This window comes from Chelonoidis abingdonii, chromosome 10 (genome assembly GCF_003597395.2).
Source record: "Chelonoidis abingdonii isolate Lonesome George chromosome 10, CheloAbing_2.0, whole genome shotgun sequence".
NCBI classification, from domain to species: domain Eukaryota; kingdom Metazoa; phylum Chordata; order Testudines; family Testudinidae; genus Chelonoidis; species Chelonoidis abingdonii.
In genome coordinates, this window is record NC_133778.1 from 48,205,228 (window position 1) to 48,225,358 (window position 20,131).

Here is a 20,131-nt window from a genome sequence, read left to right on the forward strand (position 1 = left end):
AGAAAAGACGGTTACTCACCTTTGTAACTGTTGTTCTTCGAGATGTGTTGCTCATATCCATTCCACACCCGCCCTCCTTCCCCACTGTCGGAGTAGCCGGCAAGAAGGAACTGAGGAGCGGTTGGGTCGGCAGGGGTATATGTCAGGCACCATAGTGGCGTCACTCCAGGGGGCGACCTTCCGGCCCACCGAGTGTTGCTAGGGTAAAAGTTTCTCTGATGAATGTGCACGCGGCGTGCGCACACCTAACTGGAATGGATATGAGCAACACATCTCGAAGAACAACAGTTACAAAGGTGAGTAACCGTCTTTTTTACAACAGGTGACATAAAAAGCACTTGCGAAGTCGGTACGAACTAAAATTTCATACAGACAATGATTTGTTTATACCGCTTTCTATGTACTGTATATTGAAATGTAAGTACAATATTTATATTCCAGTGGATTTATTTTATAATTATGTGGTAAAAATGAGAAAGTAAGCAATTTTTCAGTAACAGTGTGCTGTGACACTTTTTTGTGTTTTTAGGTCTGATTTTGTAAGCAAGTTTTTAAGTGAGGTGAAATTTGGGGGTATGCAAGACAAATCAGACTCCTGAAAGGGGTGCAGTAGTTTGGAAAGGTTGAGAGCCACTGATCTAAACACCTTACTCACAGGAGATCTCTCAGAGTTGTGCTTGGTGTTATGTAAGGATATGTCTACACTGCAGTTAACACTCGTGGCTGGCCCATGTCAGCTACTCAGGCTCACAGGGCAGTTTCATTGCAGTGTAGATGTTCAGGCTGTAGCCTGGGCTCTGGGAGGGGAGACTGGGGAGGGCAGGCTCCTGCTCGAGCCTGAGCATCTACACCACAATGAAACAGCCCTGTAAGCCTGCGTTAGCTGACGCGGGCCAGCTGCAGGTGTTTAAGTGCAATGTAGACATATCCTTAGTGATCTTTGTAAGCTCCTCAAATCATGCCCTTCCCCTCCCACTGCTGAAAGAAGTGGTATTGATTCTTTTGTAAAGTTATATCAAGCTGTTTTTTTGCAGCAAGAAAACATGCATTTTGGTTTAAAAACAAGAAACACTGGAGACAAAAAATTAGATATTCCAAAATAACACATCCCAAAAGGTGCATAAGAATTAACCGCTTCATACATGGTGCAGCACCTGCAGATTTAATTACATATTTACTTAAGCATAATAACAATAATTATAATTTACTGAGAAACTAAGAATAATAAGCTCTTTTAACACAGTTTTAAGCAAAAGGTAATAAGCATACCTGTTTTAAATAGAATGGAGAGGAAATTACACCTTTTAAAAATTAAGATTTCTCCCCCTTATTTACACAATTGTATGTAGTAAAACTGCTTTACTTTAAAATAAAAGTAGTTTATTGCCAGTGAATAAGATGTTTCTTTGTGTTGATATGTCAGCAAATGTTTTGGAATTACAGCAATAAAAATAAATAATATATATATATTTTGTTACTGATGAATGCAGCTTTACTTGATAGGGAAAATAGCAGTGTGGAAAGAAACCGCAAAAATATTTTCATGTTTCTTATGGTTTCTTTCAAGGAAAGTATAAAATCTAAATGGCTTTTAAAGGCTACTTGCTTAGCTCTGCTCTGATCTACTTTTACAGTTAGACACATCATTTTTGTCTTGTGTTCAAGATGGGTGGGCAAACTATTTTAAAGCAATAGCAACATAAATATTGCTTTAGATGAACAAGAATAATTATTCCCAACTATGTTGATATTGCTGTTGATAACCAGATTTAATAATGGCCATTTGCCTAAAAGAGTTAAAGAACGGATTTTGATTGTGTATTGTCAGTCCATGATTAGCATCTGTAAGGAGGAATAAGTGGTTTATTAAGCTTTACTGTACAGATGGCAACTGGAAGGGTTCAGATGTAAATTGAATTTGCTATAATATCACTTTATTGTTAAGACCAGCTGGTTTTATCTGTTTAATAGCGGTAATAGGTTTGCAAAAAAAAAAGGAGAATTCGTATTAGTTATGTTTACTTGCAAAGTCTAAAGTTCAAAGATCTTTCAAAACATAAAACACAACTGTGTCTGTAATCAGTGGATTTTTTTAAGGAAATGTGTGTAACTATATTTAGAGATATATTATAACTGATCTTTAAAATTATTTTTCCCAGTTAGTGGAGTGAGAAGCTTTTTGGTTATGCTTTGGTAAATAAGCAACTTTCTCCTCCATAATTTAAGTTTTTAGATTAAAAATATAATTCTAGCCCTCTGATTGTGAAGGTAAACTTCCGAATTTAAACTAATGCAATAATGTCTTCATGAGTCTTCTTAGAAACAGGGCAGAGCATGGAGCCTCAGCATGCACCCTATGGCCCAGCATGAGTGCAGGCTGATAGCTTCTCAATTTACTACCAGCTTGGCATCAATTTACAAACCACTACCCATACAGGTCAGCCTTCTGATCTTGTGTCGCCTGCATGCCCCTCTTCCCTACCACCAGGACAAGCATATAACTGGACAGCAAGAATCATGAAATGGCTGGCAGAAGCAGGGGTGGCATTGGTATTGGGTGTGAAAGAAGAGGGACAAATGGAATGGATATTGGGATTATTTGGGGCTGGAGAAAGGAACACAGTATTTTTGTGGAATAAGAGATGTGTTGAATATATGACATTCTTCTACTCCTGAAAATATACTGTTTGTATATATCTCTTGCTCAGTGTCATGAAGGCAGTTAGAAAGATATTGAGTGGGATGCTTCAGCCTGCCAGTTTAATTTAGGCATGTTTCAAGGAAAACTCTACATTTGAGTGGGGAAGAAGGAAACATCTCCTGATGGCTTTAAAAAAGAAAAATCTGAAGCTGTTTGAAATCACACACAGGATTGGAATATTAATTGTAGTCCAGGTGAGAGAGAAGTGGTAAGAGTGCAGGTGAGGTGGTTAAAGGGTTGGGATTAGGGTTGGCAATTTACTGATTGCAGAAAACAGAACACCCTTCCTTGCCTCTGCCCTGAGGCCCTGCCTCTGCCCTGCCCCTTCTCTGAGGCTTCACCCCTCGCTCCATCCCCTCTCTTTCCATCGCTCACTCTCCCCCACCCTTAGTCACTCATTAATTTTCACTAGGCTGGGGCAGTGGTTGGGCTGTGGCGGGGGAGAGGGCTCTGGGGTGGGGCCAAAAATTAGGGGTTCAGGGTGTGGGACAGGGCTCCAGGCTGGGGCAGGGGGTTAGGGTGTGTGTGGGGTGAGGGCTCCAGCTAGGGGTGTGGGCTCTGGTATGGGGCAGAAGATGAGAGGTTTGGGGTGCAGGAGAGGGCTTCGGCCAAGGCATTCAGAGTCTGGGAGGGGATGTGTGATGAGGGCTTTAGAAGGGAGTTTGGGTGCAGGAGAGGGCTCAAGGCTGGGGAAAGGGGTTGGGGTGCTAAAGGGGGTTTAGGGTGTGGGCTCCGGGCAGGCTCCCGGAAGTGGCTGGTATGCCCCTATAGCTCCTAGGTGCAGGGGCAGACAGGGGGCTCGGTGTGCTGCCCTCACCTGATGGCGCCACCCCTGCAGCTCCCATTGGCTGCACTTCCTGGTTAATAGGAGCTGTGGAGCTGGCACTCGGAGTGGGGACAGCACGTGGAGCCTCCCTGGCCATCCTTGCACCTAGGGGCTGCAGGGACATGCTGGGTGCTTCCAGGAACTGTGTGGAGTCAGAGCAGGCAGGGACCCTGTCTTAGCCCCGGTGTGCTGCCGACTGGACTTTTAACAGCCCAGTCAGTGTTGCTGACCAGAGCCTTCAAGGTCCCTTTTTGACCAGGTGTTCCAGTTGAAAACTGGATGCCTGGTAATGCTAGTTAGGATCGTTGCTGTTTATCAAATGGCTGTCATCGCATCTCATTTGTGTATTAGTACACACAGAATTGTGCCTGTAAAATGAGGTATGTATGTTTTGTAGATACAAAGACCCGAATTGTCAGAATTTGTGTGTCATTCTGTAGCTGTCCTCAAATACTTGCACCAGCATGAGTAACAAACTGAGGGTTCAAATGGCAACAGCTGGACGTCTAACTACTAGATTCATGCACTCAGACATATAATTGCTGCTCTTGCATCTATAAGTCATTGAGAGTCCAAAATCATGACTATTTACGGGATAAAAAAATTGCACCTGCAAAACTAGAGGCAAGGTTGACACCTGGCTGAATATTGGGTTTCATAATGTAATGCTTGCAAGAAATATGTTCACTCAGGCCTTTGCCAGAAGGGGTATGTTTATTCTTATGTCTAAAGAGATGGGAAGTCTATTTCCATTTAGTTTTTTATTCTATTGCTGTTCATCTGTGGACACAGTTCCTGGAAGTCTTACTTCAGCAATCAGAACTCGCTTTCATGTGAGTGAGCATTTTTAGTCTAAATAAGAATTTGAGGATAAGCTTGTGAATTTCTATGTGGGTCCAGAGATGTAGAGCTGATCCTCAGCTGGTGTAGACAGATATAGCTCTGTTGGTTTCAGTGAAGTTGTACCAGTTTACTCAGTCTGAAGATCTGGCCCACAGTAAGGAACTTTTTTAAAAAAAATTGAAAAATAAACACCGTATTTATTTCAAGTTTGTGTGCATGTGTGTAGTTAACCATTTTAATACAACACACTTTAAAATGTATACGTATAATTTTGTAATTTTTTTTCATTTAGTCAGTATTTGAAAGTACATAATATATTTTTCCCTTATTATGAAGTTGTACAAATGAACTTTATTTTAAGATAGGCAAAACAACAAAAATTACAGAGAATTGCAGTTTTAAAATTCTTCTTACACAATTCAGTGAGAATAAAAAATGGTACATTAGAGGACAACTTAAATGCCTATCAGCTGAATAAAGCATGGGCTCAGAGCTTGTAGAGGGAATATATGTTTCATTTGTTTTAGATGTATTACAGAGGTGATGTCAAGGTGAAAGCAGACTTGCAAAATGGTTGGAAATCATTGATATTCTGACTCTGAGGCTGTAAATGGCTCTGTGGCAGATGGAGTCTTTGTCAAGGAAGAAAAATGGCAGCTTTGGAGCATCATAGATGTTTTTGCTAGCAGCTCAGCTCACAGGCTGTGACCTTGTAGTGTTCAGGAGTTTCTCTTGTGCTTTAATAAATTGTCCTCTGCTTTTATTCCCTAAAGTAGATAAATAGTAGTCATCATACTTCAGTGCAAATTGAGGTGTTTCATTATAAAGAAACGTAAACATGTTTTATTTTCTAGATTTGTAAGAAGTAAGCTTTTAAGTAAGCTTGTATTTCTGAGTGAGGTAAGTACCAGAAGTATTTTTAACTGGATATGCTTATTACTAAAATTAAAAGGCACCCCCTACAACCCTGAACTTTTTATATTCTTTTCTAGTTCCCTAGAACTATTGTCACTTCCAAACTACATGAAACTACAGAAATAAAAGGATACAATATATTTTTGGACAGTGTGTTAATTTTTAAATTGTTTGTACTTTAGCTGGCTAATTAATCCAAGTAAAAAGGTAGAATGCCAAGATATATTGTATATTTCTGAAACTTTTTCTCACTGATCTGGAAAACAAGAATACATAATATAAATTCAGTTATTTGTATTTTTGCATTTTTTTTCTTGCTAGCATTGGTGGTTTGTGACCCAAAAATACTGTAACATGCTCTGTTGTGTTGATAAAATTGTGCAGAACAGTTAGCACCTGATGGCATTGGGTTCTGAGCACCTGGTATGGGGGGACTAAGCGCCTTTCAACTCATTAACTTCAGTTTGTAGGACTGAGTCCTTATTCATAAAATTAGGGTTCACATTTATTGTAGCTGGAAAGAAACTGTTTTATATTCTCACCCCACTGAATATTTTTTCACATCACCATAAGACTATCTCATGGATTTGTTAAAGGTCGGTATAGTATATTTAAGGTATTTCCATGGCTGCTTAATCCTTCGGATATTTGTGTAAACTAGAGCCAGAGAAGTTTTATGTACTGTATAACTGGACAATACAGAAACATCCTTTCTTCGGTTAATCTCTTGAATTAGTATTGTATATTTTAAGCATGTAGCGGGGTGGTTACCCGCTCCTGCCCTCCGAGACTTAAAACAGCCCAGGAGAGGGCTGTAGCTGGGGCAAGAAGCCTGGGCTGATTGAGAGAAAACAGGCTCAGCTGTGGCCAGGTCCCAATCAGGCCCAGCTGGCCCCTATAAGAGGCAGTGAGCCAGTAGCCCAGACTCTCCCTCTGCCTGTAGAGGGAGAAGGGCCTGGCTGCAGGGAGCTAGACAAGGTACCCAGAGTGGAGCAGGGCTGGGGAAAGGCAGAGGAGCTGGGGAGCTCCTGCCTGGAAAGCCCCAGGCTGTGGCCTAGCATTAGGCCAAGAGGTACTGCGGGTTGTAGGGGGCAGCCCAGGGGTAGGCCAAGGCAGCAGGTCCAAACCCCCTTGCTGATGATGAGTGGCTGATACTGCAGTCTGCTGCAGTGAACAGGGGCTAGATGGAGACTGGGCAGTAGCCAATACTGACGCCAAGTAGGGATAGTGGGGTGGGGGTTCCCCTGGGAGAGGGAGACCCAGTTAAAGGGGCACTGGGTCCTGGGAGGGACACGGGGGCCAGTAGCTGGAAGGCGGATCACCAGCCTGCAGAGGGCGCTCCGGATGCTGGAATGAGCTAATTCCCTGAGAGACCAGTAGGAGGTGCCGCAGGGGTGAGTCCGGCCCATCTACAATGGGCCATACTTTATCTGTGCTCCCTGGTGGAACTGTTGATGTCAGAGAGAGCAATATATGGCTCCAAGAGTGTATAACCTCATGTACAGGATGTTGAATTGGACAGTTGACCTATATTGCAATCACTGTTAAAATTAAAAGTATAAGCATTTCACAACTATAACCTGCCAGTGCTACTCTTTGAACCACTTGATAGTTGTCAAAATTACAGACAGCAATCACTGTTCATCACAAGGTTGTTTTAGTCTTTGCTCCAGAAGGTGAGCCCAATGGAATTAACTGTGCTTGTACCAGTTCAATTGCATTCATCTTGAAAATGTAATATATACTGATTTCTGGAGAAAGACAAATACTTAGAAGTGAGTTTTAAAATATTTTTGCGAGATTGTGACTCTGAACAATCTTCTACATCTTTTATATTCAGAATCTCTTGAATTTTAAAATTAACACTAAGCCTTTGAAATAGACGCTTGGAAGTTTCTTATAAGTTGTTGCACACTTTGGGTGTGTAAAAGGAAGAGGGGAAAAATGGAAGGATAGAATGGAGCCTAAATTGGGTGTTCACAGAATACATCAAACTTTCAGTGACTCCAGTGGAAGCACTGGTTGTGTAAAAATGCAGGATTGGCTGTGTCATGCGCTTCTGTATGTGTGAAGAATTTTTTTTATTATACTTTATTTCACTGTGGTGTCTTGGTTGTTCTTTTGTCTGATATTTTGATGGGGTTCTTCCTTGGCAACTACAGTAGTGACTCGGTACATTTGATGCCCTGGTGATGGTGAAGGTATTGTGGCAAATTGCCGGTACTGATCTGCTGGGTCTCGCGCTTTCTCTTCTCTGGGGTAGGTTCAGGGCGCCTATTGCTTGCCTCTGACTGGTTCTTAATTTACTCCACTTAGCTGTCCTTGGAGGAGGGGAGTGAGAAGGGAGGGACCTGGGCCCGCCTCTTACTTCCAGGTCCAAACCCAGGGGCCCTGAGGGTTGTTGGGTGAACCACTTGAACTAGCGGTTCCTTCCCCTGGGTTACTTCCCTCTCTTATCCTTCAGCTTGTGAAGGGCTTCTTGCCTCCCTTCTACACAATGCCTTGGTGCCCCTTACCGTTAAGGTTTCTTCTATGACTTCAACAATTCCACTGCCAGCCATCCTCAAACTTCCATTCTCTCTTATCAAACTCTTCTCTTTCTCCAACTCTGCAACCTGCCACTCTGCTCCAACCAACCTTCTCCCTTCAGCTCCCCACCCTGTCTGACTGAAGCAGGGGTTTTACACATGACTGAAAGTCAGTGTTGCTCTAATGGAGTTCAGGTTGCTCTAATTAATCTAAAGGGCAAACCTCCTCCCTTGGCAGGGAATAAGGCCCCCTGCTAACGCTCTCATGCTGCCCTCTTGGCCTGCTGTACACAGTTATAGAATCATAGAATATAAGGGTTAGAAGGACCTCGGAGGTCATCTTTAGGTCCAAATCCCCTTGTTCAAGAGGACCAACACCAAACTAAAACATCCCAGCCAGGCTTTGTTCAAGCTGGGTCCTTAAAAAACCTCTAAGGATGGAGATTCCACCATTTCCAAAAGTAACCCATTCCAGTGCTTCACCACCCTCCTAGTGGAAATAGTTTTCCTGCTATCAACCTAACTTCCCCACTGCAACTTGAGACCATTGCTCCTTGTTCTGTCATCTGCCACCACTGAGAACAGCCTAGCTCCATCCTCTTTGGCAACCCCCTCAGGAAATTGAAGGCTACTATCAAATCCCCCTCACTCTAGTCTTCTGCAAACTAAATAAGCTCAGTTCCATCAGCCTCTCCTCATAAGACATGTGCCCCAGCCCCCTTATAATTTTTGTTGTTCTCTGCTGGACTCTCTCCAATTTGTCCACATCCCTCTGTAGTGGGAGGACCAAAACTGGACGCAGTACTCCAGATGTGGCCTCACCAATGTTGAATAAGGGGAATAATCACTTCCCTCGATCTGTTGGCAATGCTCCTACTAATAGGCCCAGTATGCCGTTGGCCTTCTTGGCAACGAGGGCCCACTGCTGACTCATATCCAGCTTCTCATCCACTGTAATCCCCAGGTCCTTTTCTGCAGAACTGCTGCTTAGCCAGTCAGTCCCCCATCCTGTAGCGGTGCATGGGATTCTTCCTTCCTAAGTGCAGGACTCTGCACTTATCCTTGTTGAACCTCATCAGATTTCTTTTGGTCCAATTCTCCAATTTGTCTAGGTCACTCTGGACCCTGTCCCTCCCCTCTAGTGTGTCTACCTCTCCTCCCATCTTAGTGTCATCTGCAAATTTGCTGATGGTGCAATTAATCCCATCATCAAGATCATTAATAAAGATGTTGGAACAAAACCAGCCCCAGGACTGACCCCTGGGGCACTCCGCTTGATACTGGCTGCCAACTAGACATCGAGCCGTTGATCACTACCCGTTGAGCCTGGCAATCTAGCCAGCTTTCTATCCACCTTATAGTCCATTCATCCAATCCTCTTTTTTTAAGGTAATCAGATTCTGAAATTTTCTTAATATTTTTCCAGACCTTCCCAAACATTCACCTTAATTTATGGTATAATTACCTTCTGATTTTTCTCTTGTCTCTAAAGAGCCAATTCTGAGTGGACAGGGAAGTGTCAGGCGGCAGGATGAATAGCTTTTTCTTTGAAAACAGAAATTACTTTATGAATTAGATTCTTCCTTATGCTCCCAAAACCAATACAATTATGTCTATAACTCCACTGTAGCGAAAAACCGATTTTTATAAGCAAGTGACAGTCTACAAAGATTTCAGGTGTTCTAGAGAATGTTTGTTTGCTTTTTAAGTGTCTTTGTGATTTCTGCTGCTTTTGTTAGTATGCAGTGTGCTACTTGGAGCTAGGCAATAGGGTGCATTGAAAATGAAGCATGTTAACTTGATACAGATATTATGTTAACAGTGGAATATTAGCTGAAGTACTACCAACGATCTTAAAAATTTTTAGTACCATAGATTAAGAACAATTACATTCCACAGTAGATTATGCCATTAATTTTTATAGTTGCTCAAAACCCAGTTTGGGTAATCTGGTCTAGCAGCAAATGGTGTAGGTAGAAAGCTTTTAACATTTAAATATGGCTTCTTCACTAAACAGTATGGAGCCAAATATATCTCAGAAAAGTAAAATATGGATCATTGTGCTAGGTGAGCTGAATAGCATCTTACAGACTTTTGTAATTCATTGATCTTGTGTAGTGAACAGCTGCAAAGTGCATCATTCCATGCATAAACAGTAAATAATCTTGATTATTTTTTTTAAGAATTCTACTTCTCAGGTAAGTGTGTGTAGTTCAAATCAATGTGTAGAATATATGTTCTCTACGTTGTTACTAAGTGTGATGGCTTATTAAAATTATGGTGATTTTGGGAGTTAGTAAAGCAATTATTTTCATTCATGTCATAGTTTTACACGATGGCCACATTTAACCATTAAATATAAGGGTAATATATATTTTATATATAAAATCTCTGCATTAACAGGTAGGTAAACACTGGTCTAGTTGTAAAACTTTCTACATGGTTTATGTACCAAGTAATATTCAATTTTTATTAGATGTTACTTCAATTTTCAATAGAAATAACCTCCTTTGTCTCCTTAGCACCACTGATTTTTCTTTCAAAGGTACATTAACAATGCTGATGGAACCGCTGCAATTAGTTTCTACATTTAACAAAAATATATGTGATAAAATGAAAAGGGCTGCATCTATAGTGTTAATACAATATTGTACAATATTGCTGTACTTGAAGCAATGAAACCTGAAGGAGGACAAAATATTGAAAGGTCGAGAAAAATGAGAGAGAGAACAAATGATGCAAAAAGAAAATGACACTGAGGTCTTGGTTTAATACATATGTATTCCAGGTTGATGGCTGATTTCATTAGCAAATCTCATTGTTATGCAATGTCTGTTCTTCTGCAGCAAAATGAATATTGTATTCTCACAGGCTGTGTGTGTGTGTGTCTATTTTATGTTGATAGATAAATGAAAGGATATACATTTATAGCTTTGTTCAGTCTTTTGTATCTTTTCTAAAAAATATGCATGGCCTTCAACATTTCTTTTGTTCTTAAACCTTTCAAGGTATATCTAGAGTTGTATATTAAAGGTATCTTGTTTATACAAAATATCTATAAAATGATCTCCTAGTTTTTATAGTGAGAGATCTAATTTATTAAATAAACCTCTTTCCTGTGTTCTGGAAAGAAAACGTAGATTGCAGACCTTCTGAAGGCCATCAGTTTGAGAAAATAAATCATGTTTAATGCTAAACTGTATTATAAAAAGCAAATGCTAGGCTGTTAAAGTATTGGTTTTTTTGTAGATACTTTATATAGCTGGTTCAGGAGTGTTGTTTCCCACTAGCTAGTAAAAAAAAAATCCCAAAATAAGTGTGTACGTAGACATGTTTGAATCGTTTTCAAGCTTTAATAAGTAAGAAAATACTGGAAAATGTTTAATTGAAAATTCAGATATTCAGTAGTTTATCCTAATGTGACTTGAGTTTATTCATAAAATGCTAAATTCAGAAATGTAAAACAGTTGGAGGCTCAGTGGCTTAAGGGACTGATGTGTATAGTTTCTCTTGTCTCTATCGCCATTTCAAATCCAGCCTATGTCTGGTAGTGATGAAAAGTTTTGATGGACAAAGACCCCAAATGAGGACGACACACAAATTATTCATGCAAGAAAGTTAAAATGCTATGGGATTTATTCCTTTAATGTAATATTATTTTTTTCTTTGAGTAGATGCAGATGTGTATTCTGAGCAGGGGTGTGCGTGTTGGAACTAGAAACTTTTGCCTCGCTCTACCCATAGAGAGGCGGCACTCGTACCTCATTCCTGTAACTCCTTCCCTGGCTATATGAGGCAACACTGCCCTGACTCCACATCAGTTCGTTCTCACTGCCCATCAGCTGAAGTCAGAGCTCTGTGTGGTTGTCATTTCATAATCTCTCAGTTCATCGTCTTAGCCTAGTTTTAATGTGCATAGTTAATAGTTTAGTTAGTATTAGAGTAAGTGATGCCCTCACCAGAGTTCAAGCGTTGTCCTTTGTGTGGAGTGGCGACTCCCAACAGTAACCCGAAGTTCTTGCTCTTGGCGAAGCGCACCTTAAAGAGAGCTGTTCCATCTAAAGATTGTTCAAGAAGAGGGCTCTGGTGGCATGGGACCTTTGCCTCAAGCAGCAGCTGCTTGAATAGGCCATCAGACCTGACCTAGTACTGAGTCCTTCCTCTGGCCACAGATGCCCCTCCAGCCTAGAAAGTGCTATTGCCTCCCATTCTGGGGCAGGGACTTCTCCAAAGAGACGCAGGAGTAGTTCTCTGTCGTTGGCACCAAAAATGAGGTCTCAGAAGACCAATTGTGAGTGCTCCAGGTCCTGAGGCGACTCTTCTGCATCCCCTAAGAAAAATGGAGACCAGCACCAAGCTGGATCTGGCATGCGGGATGATGTAGGTGCCTCTGACCCTCCCTCAGTACAGGGTAGGGAGGGCAGACACCCATACCATTGACTCCGGTCCTGGTCTCTAGGTATCCATTGAATCCAACTTATGCAACTTAGCTAGGTTGGTGGCTGTGATAACAGCGCCTGGAGCGGTTTGCTGCTTGTCACTAGCAAAGCATTGTGAGAGATTGTCCAGGCTGGAAGGTTAAGGGGGCACAGCAGTCCCACAGTTCCAGGTTTATGCTCCTCAAGGATTGAACTCGCAACCCTGGGTTTAGCAGCCCAGTGCTCAAACTACTGAACTATCCCTCTCCCCCCATATTAAATATTAACTTACTCTGTGAATGGCCTCGTGGTGGGACCACTCATGAAATAAAGTAGTACTCAGATGTGTTAAGCGTGTTAGAATCTGGCCCAATGAGTAAGACTTCTCACTTGTTCCAGATTGCTTGGGAGGTGGGAATTGCACTTTATCAGAAAGGGAATAGCTGAAAGATTTGTCACTTTTGGAGAAGTGAGATGCATTTGGGTTTTTTGGAAGAGGTGGTTGAGACTTTTGGTAGAGGAGAAGAATCTGTATCTCTAGTTTCCCTTCTTCTGGTGGGCAGAGAGATTTTAGGGGTCAGGGAACGTAGGAATGGTTTGAATTGCTGGTGTTTCACCCCAGCAAATTCTGATAGTATTCAGCTGGTCTACTTGTCTGTCCTTGCCCATGAATATCTGTCCATGCAGCTAACGTAAATGGATATACATGTTAGCTGGGTATTCTTGCTCAGATCATTAGCAGTGAAAGATTTAACCACACTGATGTGAAACCATCAGCATTAAGTTTCAGATTTAACACATCCTGGAGATGAATGGGGGAAGTTCACAATGTTCAGAGCCATTTTTTATGTTGTCTGTTTGTATACTTAGATGACTGCATCAGTTTCATTGACATGCATCCGACGAAGTGGGTATTCACTCACGAAAGCTCATACTCCAATACGTCTGTTAGTCTATAAGATGCCACAGGACTCTCTGGTGCTTTTTCAGTTTCATTCAGTTCATATTCAGGAGGTTATTTTCACAGCTATTTGTTTTGTTTTAAAGGAAAGTTTTTTATATTCTGAAGTGACACGTGGATTCTGCAGCAAATTTGGTGGCCAAGGAATAACGTAAAATGCAAAGCCCTGGCCATAGTGCCTTTCACTATCTGCTGTTTACTTAGAGAGGAAGGGCTACAGTCTCCAATGTGGACTGCGCAACAGAAATCCAACAGTCCAGGACTTCTGTTACTTCTACTCTTGTCTACTGCAATGTACTCTACTCAGAGCCACCTCTGATGGTCAACCTGAATGTTCTTGTTGGCGCAGAACTGCTTGCCTTCTGCAAGTACAGATAAGAGTAAAAATATGCCTACAGTAGAACCTCAAAGTTACAAACACCCCGGAAATAGAGGTTGTTTGTAATTCTGAACAAAACATTATGGTTGTTCTTTCAAAAGCTGACTGCTGGAAATTTACTTAATACAGCTTTGAATCTTTACTATGCAGAAGAAAAATGCTGCTTTTAATCATCTTAATTTAAATGAAGCAAGCACAGAAACAGTTTCCTTACCTTGTCAGATCTCTTTTTAAACTTTTCAATATTTTAGCAGTTTTGGGGCCTCATGAGACTTGGGCATTATACAATTAAGGGTATGGCTACACTTGGAATTTCAAAACGCTGCCGCGGCAGCACTTTGTAGTGTGTGTGTGGTCTGAGCGGCAGTGCTGGGAGAGAGCTCTCCCAGCGCTGCACGTAAACCACATCCTCTACGGGTGTAGCGTGGCTCCCAGCGCTGCTGCCCTGATTACACTGAGGCTTTACAGTGCTGTATCTTGCAGTGTTCAGGGGGGTGTTTTTTCACACCCCTGAGCGCGAAAGTTGCAGCACTGTAAAGTGCCAGTGTAGCCATACCCTAAGCTAGCGACTGAGAAGTGTGAGGTGAGATGAGTCCCTGGAGGGCCTCTGGTGGTTGGAAGGGGCAGAAAATAACTCTTATTGCATGTAATCCTGTTAACGCTGGTATCTGGCTTGGAGTTGTGGGTGATCTGGAACATTTACTAAAGATATATCCTATTTTGTTGCCCACACTTCAAAACGTAATTATTAGGTAATGTGTATTGAAATGATCTGAGAAGAATTGTTCACCTCAATAGCTACTATCTGAATAATAACTCTAGTACACATGTACCGTCCCATAAAAACCCTAAATCATGTATGACCTATTAAATTCATTGGGACTATTTTTATGAGTAAGAATTTTTTGGATGAAAAGTTTCTAACATCAGGCCCTAACTCACTATATCTTCTCATGAAGTCAAAGGTAAATTCCCATCGATTTCACTATGAACTGTGTACTGTTTATGGAAAGGTATTTTTTAAACTATGGTAAAGAGAGCTTCGCTGAGATTTTTCTCTAAGCACAAGGCTCTATTTCTGCTTGAAGACTTGTATTTTTTTTAACCATCTCTTTTTCAAGAGTCCCTTTTTGTAAGAAAGGAGGGGGAAAAAAAAACCCAACAGATTCCAGCTATACAATTTTGATGTTTTGAATTTTTTTTAAAGGGAATGAGATGTTTCTCTGCAATTTGTTATGACAAGTATGGCCATGCTAATTCATAACATAATCTTTTATTACATTTAACAATCTCAAGATAATGTTTTAAATCAACAGTATAAAATATAAATATATTATAAGAAGAATCCTCATTACTATTTTTGCTGATATTATTAGCATAGTTTTTAGAATGTTTTTAATTTACAAACTACATTGAATCATGGGGTCTGGTTTATTGGTGGACAGGTGTTCTACTCAAACCACCATCACACGTTTAGCAGTGAGATTGTACCATTGTGGACAGTCTTTGTAGAAACACCAATAACTAGGTGTGCACTCAAGCGTGGTCTATACTTTAAAGTTTTGCTAGCATAGCTATGTCAGCTAGGAATGCGAAAAAACCACACTCCCTAACAGACATAGCTAGGCTGATAAAAGCTGTAGTGTAGATGCAGTTGTGCTGGCAAAAATGTCCTTTTGACGATACTGCTTATTTATTTATGGAACTGGTATAAGCTATAATAGCAAAAGAACTCTTTTTCCAGTATAAGCTGTCTCTCCATTAGAAAGGTTTGCCAATACAGCTGTACCAGCAAACCTTTCTAGTGTAGACAAGGCCTCAGCCTAGGATATGCTCTCTAGGCTTGATCCAACCCTCCCTGAAGTGAATAGGATTCTTTCTATTTACTTCAGTAGGTTTTGGATCAGGTCCTTGTTCCTAGAGATGATTTTGAGATAGGGTCAGGGTTCGTTGACGGTATAGTTAGTGGAAGTTTGCGTTGCCAATGCCCATTCTGTACCTGGATTTCATTCTCCAGATTTGTCAGTTCACTGCTTTCCTGTGGCTGCATGCTTTACTGTTTCTCGGAGAGGAAAGTTGATGTCCCTTGTGTGTGCTCCCCATGTTACTCTTGAGGGTAAGAGGCTTCCTTTCCCATTGGTTACTGTTTTTATGGAGTTTTACTTTTATATTGTCATGGCCCCTGTTAACTCCTGAAGAAGCTCCATCAAGGAGAGCCTGATTGTAAACTGGACCCACTTAACTTTTCTTCATTTGTGGATTCTGTCAGTTAAATAGGGAAGCAATAACCTTCTCCCGCTGATATCAGTCCCCTCTGTGACTTAAGATTTTTGGGAGGAAAACAGTCTTAGGCAGTCAAAGGCATGACCACTGCCTCCACTGAAGAGGGAGAGGGAAGAGTATCCAGTTGAAATATGAAGGAGTTGAGGAGATTAGTCCATTGCTTTCAGTTACAACAAAAAGGTATTTTAGAAAAATTAAATGCAGTTTCTCTTCTTGCACATTAGATTTTTTTTTTAAATATCTGGAGTAGAGGATTATTTTTATTGATCAAATTCTTCTCTACTAGAGGATCTCGCACCCCCTTTTCAGCAGACAGCGGAGGGAGGGGGGATTCTAGACACTTAAATAACATCACAATCTTCCAAGCAAATATCTGTGTGACAATTTTGATTTGCGTCAAGCTATCAAACCAAGTAGCCTCTTGCTCTGTGCTGCGAAGGAGCCTGCAGTTGACATCTTTATCCAACCATTGTTTTATTTTTCTTTTAAATTGCACTTTAGAGTTATTTTGGTTGCTTTTAAATAATAATTTTTTAGAAAGTTCTATTGTTTATTTCTTTTCTGTTCTGAAAAGAGGGTGAAAATTATAAACCTCCAAATACAGCTGTTAGCAATTGTTTTTCAGATTTTTCCAAGAATAACTTTTGTGATTGAGTTTTTATCCTAAGATGTGTACTGATTCCTCATTCTAACAGAACTTCAGCAGCAGTTTATTGCACGTGTATATATGAACTTCAGTTAACTTAAAAGATTCTTTTATGTTTAGCCATGCTTAAAAAACATCATATAGTACGGAATTGCCATTTATCCAATGTTAGAGAAAAAAATCTGCATTTTGCTAAGTTATTTTTATTTCTGATGCAATTAAGTTGGAACAATTGTACATTGTATTTGCAACTAATTAATTCACCAGGTTTGGTTTTGGTCATGTGAGCATACTTGTTTACCAGTGATCTAAGTGCTCCACCTGCCTTTCAGTTTGTTTACCAGGAAATCAAGATGTGTAAACTGCAGGAAGTACTATTTGACCCTCTCCGACAGTATCTCATTACAATAATTGCTAATCTGTGAATAAGACAGCCATGTTTTGTGAGTAATACACACAGAGAGTGCTTGTGTTAGACAGATTTTAGATGTTTCCACAAATCTAGCATTGTAAATACTTGCTTGGATTATGTTTTCATGATAGCTTTTGATAACAGACATTTGGTGACCTTTGGGGTCAGCAAAGCTGAAGCAAAATAGTGTGTGTTCTTTCAGTCCTCTTAACTGAGAAAAAGATATCACGACTTGTTTCTTTTGGAGTGCTGTCACTGCTCTGTAGCGAAAGGATAATGGCTACTTCCTGATTAAACCACTATCCACAGTAAGCTGTTAATGTTATATATCTATTCTCCTCTAAAGACAAGTGTTCTTTTTTGTTTTCTGCTTTTTTCCAGAGATTCTCAGTTTAAAATGTTTATAAATATGGTTTGAAGTGAGAGCCTACAGTTAGAGGGACTTTTCAATTATTTAATTTCCAGGATGATCTTTTTCTTTTTGAAGTAAGAAAGTTACCTAGCGTTTTTTAATACTCCTTTGAAAAATGTTTTAATACAGACTTGTCTGAAATACATTTAGATGTTGAGTGTTTAACATTTGAAATCTATTTAGCTGCAAATCTCTCAACTATTCTTAATTACGATTTTGGTAAATGTTCAAAGGAATAACTCTGATATTACAAACAATATAGCTAAAATATTTTTCAATACTCTTGAATAAACACTGATAATTTGTAGTCTATTTATCCTGTATCATCTATTTTACATCTAGCATAGGTCTATCAGTTTTGGAATAAAGTACTATCTGCAATTTCTTCATTAGGTTTTATTTATTTAGATCTCTATTTCCGTACTCATGATAGTTTAACTTAGCTATTTTTCAGCCAAATAACTGCACAGTTGGAAATCTTATGGGAGAGAGCAGCAGGTATAACTCCTGCTGTTCTGTGCCTGGATCCATTTTTATATTACCCTAAAAACTTCATTTTGAGATTTAATACCACAAGAAGATAGGGTTCCAGGCAACTGAGGGTCAAATTCTACTCACTACATAAATACAGAAGAATCATCTGAAGTTGATCGTTGCACACTTGTAACTGGAAGTATAATTTGTGCACAGAGGGTGCTATATACTCTGATAACATTACTGAGACTGTATACCATATACAATGGACCATTTTTCTCAGTTGTTTCACAGTGGGCAGGAAAGTTGACAAATCAGGGTCCAAAAATAGGTGAGGATAATAGAATGGGATTGCACCAGTGTTCTTTGCTGCCATAATGAATATTTGGCATCAGTTCCTCTACAGTAGTTAAGTATATTATAAAAACATGCTGGAGTGGGACTTTTTAAATAAAATCAGTGTGGCTGTCTTAAAGTGCTGGTATTAAATATGATACTAAGTTATTTGGGATAAAAAATTATAAAGAATTCCATTTAAAAATGCCAGAAAAAGAAGTAATCGGTGCAAGATAGGTTGACAACTAATTAATGGAATTCTCCTTGGTAAACATGATTAATAGTTTCTGGAGAGTGTGTGCACGTGCACATTAGTTATGGTTAAATTGTTTATATTAAGGAACATGTAAAGTAGATGGCATGTCTGACCAACCTGAGGTTGCCAGCATAAGAAAACTCCTCTTTTGTATTTAGCATTTCTTGGCCTACTTGTGTTGGGATTAAATGGGAACATTTGCTGGCACTCGTTCCACGGTAATCCTTAGGATAAACTAGGTTGCCATTTGACCATTAAGTGGTCTCCTTTTGGTGAAAAACAGTGTGGCAGGATGGGTAAGCTTTATCTGCTAGTGCCTGTGCAATGTCTGCCTCTTGGGGAGAGGAGTCATGTAACCCATTATAAAATGAGGTTAATGATGATCACCCAGTTTTGCAAAGTGCTGTGAGATCCTCTAAGGAAAGGCATTATGTAATTGCTTGGTGGCATTATTTACTGTTTTCATTATTAAACTCTGGCACCAAGAAAATAACCACTAATTTTTAAACAAAATCTGTCGTATTCTATATAATCATATTTCAGTAGTCTAGATTCTAGAGAAATTTATATTGAACATTACATGGCTGTACAGTGTTTGAAATGTAGATGCAAGTTCTGAAGTCAATTTGTTCTTGTACCTTCTACACATGGATAGTTTGCTGCTTTTGTTCCATCCAGCAGGTGGAGACAAACTTCCCCTGTAAGATCTTTTAGTTTTCTGTTCCCTTTCTAACCTCTTCTTCTTATGCAGGAACATCAGAATGAAACTGATGTGATCATGGTGAGTTTAATTCCTTATTCTTGCTGTGCCATGGAGGAAACACTGTGCAGGGGGTAGAACAGGAGATATCTTCCACTTCAGCTGGGGACAGTTGATTTTTCTCCTCCACATTCCAGTGACCCAGCAGTAGATATTACTGCTACTTCTGTGTATGGTGACCAGGTTTTTAAGGTACAAAATTGGGAAACCTGTTACTGAGGTGCGGGGTTGGGTGTTTGGTGGTGCTTCATCTGGAAGCATGAAGTGCTGAAATTGTGATGGGGCAGAGAGTGCTCACTTCTGGCACTGGTCGTAGATTTCCATACAGCCACCGGACAAGGGCACTTTTGAAAAGCTAAGCATCCATTTACCTAAATCCTTCTGTTGGCCACAGGGGAAAAACAGAATGAAATTGCCTAGGGCTTTGATGTCTCACAAGGCAACTGGAGAAGTGTAGCCGAATTAAGGTGTTTGTGTAGAAACCTGGAGATCCCTGCTACCTGCCAGCAAGAGGTGCTTGCAAAGTCCAAAATTTATTTCTGAATGTTGAACTAAATTAAACAGGGTGCCAGTATCTAGGAGGTGGAACGACCTACTAGAAAAGCTGATGCTAATGTACCGATTAATTTTGTCTTCACCAGATGGACAAGAAGAGAGAGAATTCATTTTCTTGACTTGTATAGAAGAACTGAATAAATTACTAAGATTTTTACTTTGTTCTTTTGTTATAGTGTAAACTGGACTGATAATGTTAAAATTTTCAGTGCCATTACCTCTATCTACTCTGTGCTTCTCAAAACAGAACCTACTCCAAAAGCTGGGGTAGTAATGGCCCCTTCAAGTGTAAATGTAGAACCTTTGCCTATCAACTTCTTGTAAAGTACCCTGCTAAGACTTTTTGATGCAAGGTCTGAGTGACTCACTGTTTCTGGTCAGGGTACATGGATTGATATTTCCCTGTTAATTGTTTTGGGGAAGAAT

General features: G+C 40.2%; 1 protein-coding gene across 25 annotated transcripts in view; it reads left to right on the forward strand.

Moving 5' to 3' along the window:
- BAZ2B (bromodomain adjacent to zinc finger domain 2B) overlaps positions 1–20,131 on the forward strand; it is a 264,100-nt gene that overhangs the window by 81,232 nt on the left and 162,737 nt on the right. The window contains exon 1 of one of the 25 annotated variants that reach the window (XM_075070187.1): positions 16,937–17,220. The exons of the other annotated variants lie outside the window; for them this stretch is intronic. The gene's annotated coding sequence lies outside the window, so the exon portion shown is untranslated. Of the gene's footprint in view, positions 1–16,936; positions 17,221–20,131 lie in introns of those variants that run through there. 25 annotated transcript variants of the gene reach the window in all.